At 38.2% G+C, this 9,651-nt stretch overlaps 1 long non-coding RNA gene across 1 annotated transcript; it reads right to left on the bottom strand.

Moving 5' to 3' along the window:
• Nucleotides 1-5,689: 5,689 nt before the first annotated feature.
• Nucleotides 5,690-7,097, bottom strand: LOC134202729 (uncharacterized). The gene is made up of 3 exons (XR_009977316.1): nucleotides 6,904-7,097; nucleotides 6,252-6,815; nucleotides 5,690-6,022 (listed from the first exon to the last, which is right to left on the bottom strand). It is a non-coding gene; the product is annotated as an uncharacterized LOC134202729 (long non-coding RNA).
• Between the last annotated feature and the right edge of the window lie 2,554 nt (nucleotides 7,098-9,651).

The following is a 9,651-nucleotide window of genomic DNA, read 5'->3' as shown; positions in this document are numbered from 1 at the left end:
AAGACAGGATTTCCATTTAAATGCAACTTGTTGGTTGAGATTATGTGCCAAAAAATTACTAGGCTTTTTGCACAAAAAATAGTATTCTGACCATTATTTATGAACCCAAAGTTTGATCTAGTCAATCCGTTCCGGTTGCGTTAATGGATTATACTTTAAGGGGGGATATTTGTATTGATGGGCTACAGCTATTCGATGAACCTAAGCCGAATGGAGTATCCTTCTCCACTGGACTCGATCCTGGGCCAATTGCTTTCAGTCGCCCTGAACATTGAGCGCCCTCAGGTCCTCTTCAACTGCAAAAAGCCATCGTGCACGCGGCCTTCCACGAAGCCTACGGCCTTTTCCGGGTTCTCTACTAAATATTATCTTCGCTTGACGTTCTTCCGGCATACGAACAACGTGACCAGCCCCCCGTAGTCTGCCGTGTTTAATAAGCCTAATAATATCCAGCCCTTTATACACCCGGTACAACTCGTGATTCATGCGACGCCGCCAGATACCGTTCTCCTGTTTACCGCCGAGTGTTGTCCGCAGCATCTTACGCTTAAACACTCCGAGAGATCTCCGATCAGCCCCCTTTAACGTCCATGTTTCATGGCGGTATAAAGCCACCGGAAGAATCAGAGTAGTACACAGCGCGAGTTTTGTTTTCGTTTGCAGACTACGGGACTAAAGCTGGTTACGAAGTCCGTAATAAGCCCTATTTGCAGCTGCAATACGCCTTTTCACTTCGCGGGTAACATCATTATCGCACGTCACTAATGTTCCAAAATACACAAATTCTTCTACTACTTCAAATTTTTCATCATCCATTACCATTCCGCTACCACCAATAATGAGCCCACGTATTAATCGTGAGTCCAATCCTCGCTATCTTAAAAGGCACAAAAGCCTCTTCCACGGCACGGCGATCAATTCCGATAATATCGATATCGTCCGCAAATCCCAAGAGCAGATGCGATCTTGTGATAATGGTACCGCTTCTTTGCACACCAGCTCTCCTAATCGCTGCCTTGAGCGCTATATTGAACAATAGATTCGAGAGTGCATCACCCTACTTTAATCCATCCAAAGGGGGATATACTGCAAGATAAATTCATTTAGAAAACTTCCAATTGTAAGGATATTGGTGCTGATGACGCATTTCGACTTATACTAAAGACACACTGGTGGTACAACGACCGTGGTGCCCTAGTACATATTGTACCATGGTTTTCCACGTTGTACCAGCATGGTACAAGGCGACACACCTGTGGTACAACTTGTACCATGGTACGAATACCATCAGTGTGTCATTAGTATTATTTTACACATGTTGCTCAATGACAGTTGAACTAGAACGAAGCGTTTTATCACAACGTCGCTTGGGAAATATTTCTCTGCCCTTTTTTTCACAATTTGTATCAGGTGACGATCTTTTTTCATGTCTTGTTATGATCGAAAAAGCCTTATGCTTCTCTTCTATCGTCATTAATTATCAATTGAGAGCAGTGTTGGTAAAAGCTCAAAATCTCAAAACTCATGGATGATTGGAATCAAGCGTGAGTTGAAACGCACCCAACTCAGCACCTAAAAACTCATGGATGAGTTGAATCATCCATTTGAATCATCGTAGGTTTTCTTTTGTTCTCTTTCGTTAAAAACAGTGAATTGACGTTTGTCGCATAAAATATTAGACACTCTTCTATGTATAAGCAATAAATTGCCCCCAAAGTGATTTCAAATGCGTTTTTGAACCAAAATGATTTTTTAGCAAATGAGTGAAATGATGCGTTTTAGCATGAAAAATTCAAGCGTGATGCATTCCTTTAAAATCGCAGACGATTTCGTTCGCACGGGAGGGCTCGTTGATTGAGATTTATGAGTGATTTTACCAACACTGATTGAGAGCGAAATCCGCAATCCTTGTTATACACCCAAACACATCGTTCTATGGTGGCGAGGTTACGTTTTCATCTGTCGAATGAGCGACTGCTTTATCAGTTTTGGAACCACAATGGATTGGTATAACTGGCAAATTTGAAGATTTTGTCTCAAATGCAACAACTTAATTGACAAACGATCACGAAGAAAAAGAGAGGAAATGGACTACCATGGAAAAGTTCTTGAAGCGAGAAGTTTGTCGACATGTTCTAGAGAAAATAATTGATTCATGGAATTATGATTAAATATATAGAACACCCCTACTTCAGTCCCTCCCATTTCAGCTACGTTCATGTTTCTTAAAATAATCAAATATTATATGAATATAATAGTAATATATTCATTTGAACTCATGAATTTGATATAAAAGCCTAAAATCCAATTTTCAATATACAAAACAACCCCCTCCCACACCCTGGATACGTCCCATGTTGTTTAAATAATCGTATTGTATATTATAATATTGAAATTAAAAAAATAAAATAAAAATAAATCGGAGAAAAATAATACTCCGGATAATCCAGTCTAAAATTCCGGATAATCGAACCCCGGATAATCGAGTCCGACCTGTACTGTTTTTCTTTGTTTGGCGATGAATATATGTTCAGTGAGATGGAGAACGGAACAGTTTTCCTAATTACCTGCCATACGGATAATTGTACCATCACATTAAATATATTTTGATTCATATTTGTGTTGATACTAAATTGGATTTATAATAAAACAAAATTTTTGGACTACTCTCTATGAGGTTGTAAACAAATTACATAACGCAAAATTCACCAAATGTGGACCATCCCTCCTTCGAGACATTTTCTGCACATGAATAATATAAAATTATAAGTTTTATTATAACTTAAGTTTAGTTAAGAATCCTTATACCGTGACTTGCCCTAATTCCGTGCATCGCCTAATACCGTGGTTTCATAAAAAAAATCAGAACCTGGCTATCATGGACATCACATTATTTGGTGAAATCTTCAAACATAATATGTTTGAACATTTCACCAAATATTAAGATGTCCATGATAGCCAGATTCTGATTTTTGATGAAAACCACGGTACTAGGCGATGCGCGGAATTAGGGCAGGTCACGGTATCAAATTGGAGTAATGAAAATTGACATTTTTTTTGTTTACCACCGTTAAACCACAGTATCGTTTAACCAGCTGCTCGGCGAGTTTTCCTGTGTATGTATAGCAGCTCATGATCTGGTATATTCGTCGACTTGTAACAAAATTACTACGGAGACACCTATATTGAAAGCTGATCATGAACACTGATTTTCGATCTAGTTAAAAAAAAATCAAACTTTCGTACGGACATCTGCACCATTGTTACCATTGCATTGGTGCGCTTGCAATGAAAACATGTACCCATGTTGAATTATATGCTAGGTGTAATAAATGGAAATAGTACTTGCGAAAAAAATAAAAAAAAACAGATTAATATAAAATAAGCTCAATAATGCTGTAAGATATAGTACCAATCTATATTGCAACCCTTACTACACTATTTTCAGTCGGGAAACAAATACCATGTTCAAACCATTGAAAAAAAATCATTCATCGACGCAATATGAACGAAAACATTCTACGGCTTTGCTGGATTTTCCTGTAATCATCATCCTCACTTATTCTCCGTCATAAAAAAATCCTCTACTTGATTGTACACTTGTATATTAAGAACTCAATAAGGCCATATTGAGTTTCGCTCGACTCATCGAAGAGTTTCTAATTTTGCTATTTTGAATCAAGTAGTGAAATATCATAAAATAATACCAACTCGTCTTATGAAGAAGACTTATTTGTACTGGTATTACAGTTTTGCTTTATTTTCATGCCCAAGGGAATTACATGGGACGAAATTCCCCTTTAAATGCAACTTGTAGTGACCGAATCGGTTTAGGATATATGCCTAAAAAGTCGAGTCAAGTACGAGACACTGAAGACGACCTTACTGTTGAGGTCGAAATACATATCTGTCAAGGTACAAAGAGAGGGTTTCACTAGCAATTTTTACTGAAAAAAATATTCTATAGATCAATATTAATAATTCAGAAAATATTTCCAATCCCCCTTTAAATGGAGCTGAATCGATGGATTCTTGTTTTACCATGGCTCTCCGAGCCTCTTATTAAAATTTGTGTGTACGAGAACGGCAAAAATATCCCCGTCCCTAATACTAAGGACGCACCTGTGGTACTTGTACCATGGTACTAGAGGATAAGAAAATTATTCCGAGACTATCTTTGATAAAGACAATAATCGGTACGGTACTCATTTCAAGATTCTTGTACCATGGTACTTATACCACCAGTGTATCATTTCATTAGTATAACGTTAATCTATCAACTTTTTTGGTTTTTGTTACGCTGCCCAAGTAGGGGGAATGACGGCTTTGGCAGGTTTTGTTCTATTATTGTCAGAGGAGTTTTCTATAACTAATTATACTCAAATTGGCGCTAAACATTCTTTGCATATCAAGAATATTGTGGCCAAATTTCATAAAATTTGGTCAGCAAAAACCCTCCTGACAATAATAGAACAAAATCTGCCAAAGCCGTCACGTCATTTCCCCTATTTCGTAATCTAACAAATAAAAGGAAAAAAAACTTACCAGAGTGCTGTGCAAACTCGGGGGACTTCTGACGAGGCAATGTTTCCAAACTGGCATCACCTTTGGAAGCTTGGAGGCTAACTGACGTACCCTTGCATTGGCCATCCCCTGCTTGAAGGTGGTGGGGTGTGTTCTGGCAAGGTGTTTCCTCGCCCCTTTTTTGGCCAAGATGTGGGTAATTCTTGCGAGGCGATGATTTATTTTTCTTCCGTTGGTTGTTGGTTGGTTGTGGCTGGATATCTTTTCGGCAAGATGCCACCCCGTGGCCCTTCCGGTCCGGTGCAGTGAGCTTACCTTGGCGGTCAACATGGGCATGTGTCGGATCGGCGTCGATATCGGGACATCGCTCGATGTCCGATTGATTTTGTTCTAAAAATGGTTAAAAAAAATAAATTAAGTACGAAATTTAACATTTTATTAAACTTTTCCTTACGTTTTTCGGCAAGTTTAAAATAGTTTTGAATTTTATTTCTGCTCATCGTAGAAAAAAAAATGGCTCCTCTTCTTTCAAACTTTATTATGCATCATTCACTTTTGCACTTTTGCTAAATGCACACCACACCGGAAATTTGAAAAAAAAACGCTGCGGCTGCACTGAATTCTCGGGTACTTATTCAAAAGGACGTATGTGATTTTGTAAACAAAGATTCCCACGTCGATTGGTACAATCTGATGGCTCTCCCACGCAAACCGACAACACTAACAGGTAGCCGAAGGCTTCCCCTACCTGCCGGTGGTGATGGTTTGCGTGGGAGTGCTATCAGATTGGACAAATCGACGTTTGAATCTTTGTTTACAAAATCACATACGTCCTTTTGAATAAGTACCCGAGAATTGCATCATGACGCCATACACGCTTAGTTCAGTTCACCTAAATATGGGTGAACAGTACCCATAATCTCGAAAAAGTGCACATACCTATTTATGGGTGAAGTGTCATTTACCCATATTTGAGTACATGTGGTCCGTGGAAATATTGGTAATGTTTACTTATTTTTGGGTTTTCTATTATAGGTGAAATTCACTCAAATTTGGGTGATATTTTTTTGTTTGTTTTGAAAATTGTATTGAATAAAATTTGTATTTATATAAATATAAATAATGCAAAATATTTTATTTGGCATAGATTTGGCATTAAGGAAAATATTGTATTTATTTATGTATATATTTAAATTTACATTTTCATAAAAGAGTGATCCATTTCTCTATCTTCCATGATGCTGGATGCTTGGCTGGTGCTGTATTACCAGCAGCAGAACCCGAAGGAAGTAATCCCGGATGGTCCGATACATCACTTAGCAGAAGCTCCGTGTTTAATATAGAAGAGTCCTTCGCAGCAAGCATCTAAGAACAAGTTAACTGACAAGCATCAACTACGGATGAGGAGATTTTTCCGTAACTGGTGGCAGCTTTCCAGGTGGTAACTATGCCGGATGTTGTACCAATCAATTTTTAACGGCACAGATTGCAAAAACATCTGAAAAATATTGAAAGTCGCGATTAAATTTTGAATAATTACATTCAACTACACAATAGTGCTGTCCAATGAGAAGCCCGAAGTTGTTACCGTCCTGCTTGTTCTTTTTTGTCAACAAATAAGCATGAACAGGACAGGGAGAAATTTCGAGCTAGTCCAAGCTCTCATTGGACAGCACTAATTTTTACTAATATTTATAATATTTACTAATATATATAATTGAACTTACCAATCAAGTCAACACTCTACAATCCGGAAATTATTTTAGATGCAGCATTGAATATCATCAAAACAAATTTGTTCCTGGTACAAAAATAAATCAGCATCCCCTTCCGCGCTTACGATCCGTCTTCCATTTGCGTTTGCTCTATCTTGAATGGCCTCTATCTGGATTTATTCCGTCTCTTTGGTCAGTTGACACCTGTCGGCGTTAAGATCCATTGATAAGTTGAGTGTCGTTGTTATTTTCACTAGCGCAGCAGAGGTCTTCCGAATTTGAGTTCGTGAGACATGCAATTTTGGGCGCGTCGAATGGCCGACAGGCCGAGAGCTTCCAATAGCCAAACCGAAACGGTTGCTGGAGGATTTATAGTTCAGACTGGTACCTGTTATGAACATCAAAGCCTTTCCGGTCAGCGACTCACAGCTGTGAGCGCTCTCCACCGATGGTTCAAGAATCAGTTTCCATTCTTGCTGTCTACTGTACAATCGTCGATCGCCGCATGTGCGTGATGAGGTCGATATGGCGCTGCCGGTTGCTGCTGGTCGGAACCTGAGAGTCGGAACATCGGAACTGGAAAAGAAATAAGTTTCGAAAACCAATATTTATTATCAGAATCTAGAACAGAATATAGCAATCCCAATAAGACAAAAATAGTTACCTTACTGCGCCCGGAATCAAATTGGTTCTCGTTTTGGTCATTAGGATCTAATATGCGGGAAAAACTTTTAAAAAAAACTTCCAGTGATTGCGACATTAATAATCAATTATTGACGTACGGCCATCAGCTCGAATTTGTTTATGTTCAATTTTTCACCCAAATATGGGTAACTGTGATTACTCAAATATGAGTTAAGTCGATTTCTTTAGATAATCAGTAAATTTTACTGATTTTTTGGGTATGTTTTACTAATAATATTGGTATAATTGCATTTACCCATATTTGAGTGAATGAAGTACCCATAAATAGGTAAACCAATCTAAGCGTGTACGACAATTTTTTTACCCGTATTCAAATCGAGAGTGAAGTTTCATGAGGGCAATGTTTACCAGTTGTTTTCATATTTGTTTCGTTGCTTCCATCCGCGCATGCGTGTATAGACGAATCCAAGTAAAAATAAGAAGAAGACACTCGACGGTGTTAACTTTGACAGATCCTACAGCACAGCATAGGAAGATCATTTTAAAATGCTTATACTAAATTCTAGACAAATTGTAATTAAAAACTGATTGATGTAGGATACGGAAAAAGTTCTGAATTACATATTCGGAAGCTTATCTCAATTTTTTGAATATTTTCCAAAATGTATCTATCATACAGTTCGGAACTTTTTCCGTATCATACTTCAATCAGATTTTAATTACATTTTGTCTAGAATTTATTATAAGCATTTTAAAATGATCTTCCTATGCTGTGCTGTAGGATCTGTCAAAGTTAACACCGTCGTGTGTCTTCTTCTTATTTTTACTTGGATTCGTCTATTGTATTGTGTGAAGTTTGTTTGGTTTGTTCATTTCATGAGTGGAGCAAAAGGCCTTTTATATTACACACTCAAAAAAGATTTATAAAAAAGTCTTCACATATAATCAAAAGTCTTCACAAATTTTGAAATGTCTTCAAAATGTCTTCACATACCAAATGTCTTCAAAGAGAATCAAAAGTCTTCAAAATGAAGACATGTCTTCAAATCTGGCATCTCTGCATTCGAAAACGCCGTGTAACTACTTTATCGAAAATATAATGACAACAACAAAAGAGAAAAAAGCAGAATCTAACTGGTTACATGGGGAGTGAGAGTCACTCTCTACAGCTCTACACTGAACCGAATCTTCATCCTACCAGCGACTGGTACCTGTTTCGGTCCCGCCCCTTAACGATAATCATCCACTTTTCGGATGATCGTCATTTCCCAGCTCCCATTCGCTCGCGAGCCTCGCGTATGATAGTCATCCCATTTCCATTATCCAACTCAGATGGTGTGAAAATGAAGAGCATTCGATTATCAGATGATTTCAGAATGGTTTTGATATTATTTGAATCTGAAAATGATGTTTGTCAATATGGAAACTGATTAACAATTTTAGTTTTCTTTTCATTGTAAATGTAGTATGAAACAAACAATATCTTAAAATGGCATGTATATTTTATTTGCGCATCGTATACTATAATTGATTTATTGTAAGTATCTTGACTCGTATCTCGGCTCATCACAGAAATCAGGTCATTATTTGGCCTTCATGGCGCGGCATTTTGTAGCGTATGGACTTCTACCGGGAATGTCCTGATGTCGAAACCAGCATAACGTCACAGCATCCGTTCGCCGGCTCAATATCCTGAAGAAACAAAACTCATTGTAGTTTGATTTGCGCATTTCTTAGGGAATTTTTCCTACTTACCGGCTGCTACGCAATCTCAAGTCAAGTCGATGATGAGCAAGACGAATTTGTGTGACATTGCAATTATTGTATGCACTTTTTATTTGCGTCATTATGTATTTTATACGCACCGCAATCTTACCATAGCGCCCAATAAGTATCCAAGTTACTTGAATTTAGTTGTGATGGAAAATAATGCGGACCAACTAACTGATTTCGCAGGAGGTCAAACAAAACATGGCGATTGTTTTACTGGCTGGCACTCACTCCAATGACTGATTTCGCAGGAGGTCAAACAAAACATGGCGATTGTTTTACTGGCTGGCACTCACTCAACCAATCCGCACCTTCATATGCGCCCAGTGCATTCGAATACCGAATGAACTTCGTTGTGGGTTCGAACCAAAACAAATATCATCCGATATCTCAATGATACTACTTCGGTATAGATGCATCTGAAATTGCAGTGACACATCATTCAATAAGCGTTATATGCATTGTTTTCTGTTCGTATGATTTTCATTCGGTGTTACGTGGGTATGTTACACGCCGTGGGGCAGCATTCGCTTGCGGAAGGAATCCTATTTCAAAATAGGGGAAAGCCTAATCAGTCGATTTAGGGTGGATGTTTTGGCTCAGTGTACAGCTACCATGGGAAGGAAAGAGTTAAGAAACTCAGCAGGTGAAATTTGCTATTTGTGTGTAAAATGCTAACGCTGAAAAATATTCTCGAAAAAAAAAGCAAATCGCTAAATTTAATAGAATTTGCATACATTCATGCGATAATTTACACACTTGTTGGCATTCCATTGTTCATCGCATTACTTTCCATGTGAATTTCAACAACTTTTTCTATCTGTGTACTGAGAAAAGCACGCTTGCGCACTCAACGTAGCTCGTAGGCGAGACTGCATGAGCGTTTCAGCGAAGCGAGTCCCGGAGTAGTACCTTGGTACAATTTACCTTAGACATTAGACTCCCAGCAAGGAAGGTTACTCTAACTTGACCCTAATGTGAGTGTAACCTGTTAGAA

This window comes from Armigeres subalbatus, unplaced genomic scaffold, assembly GCF_024139115.2.
Source record: "Armigeres subalbatus isolate Guangzhou_Male unplaced genomic scaffold, GZ_Asu_2 Contig1378, whole genome shotgun sequence".
Classification (NCBI taxonomy): Eukaryota; Metazoa; Arthropoda; class Insecta; order Diptera; family Culicidae; genus Armigeres; species Armigeres subalbatus.
The sequence above is the reverse complement of the archived record's forward strand: the minus strand, read 5'-3'. Positions and strand labels throughout refer to the sequence as shown.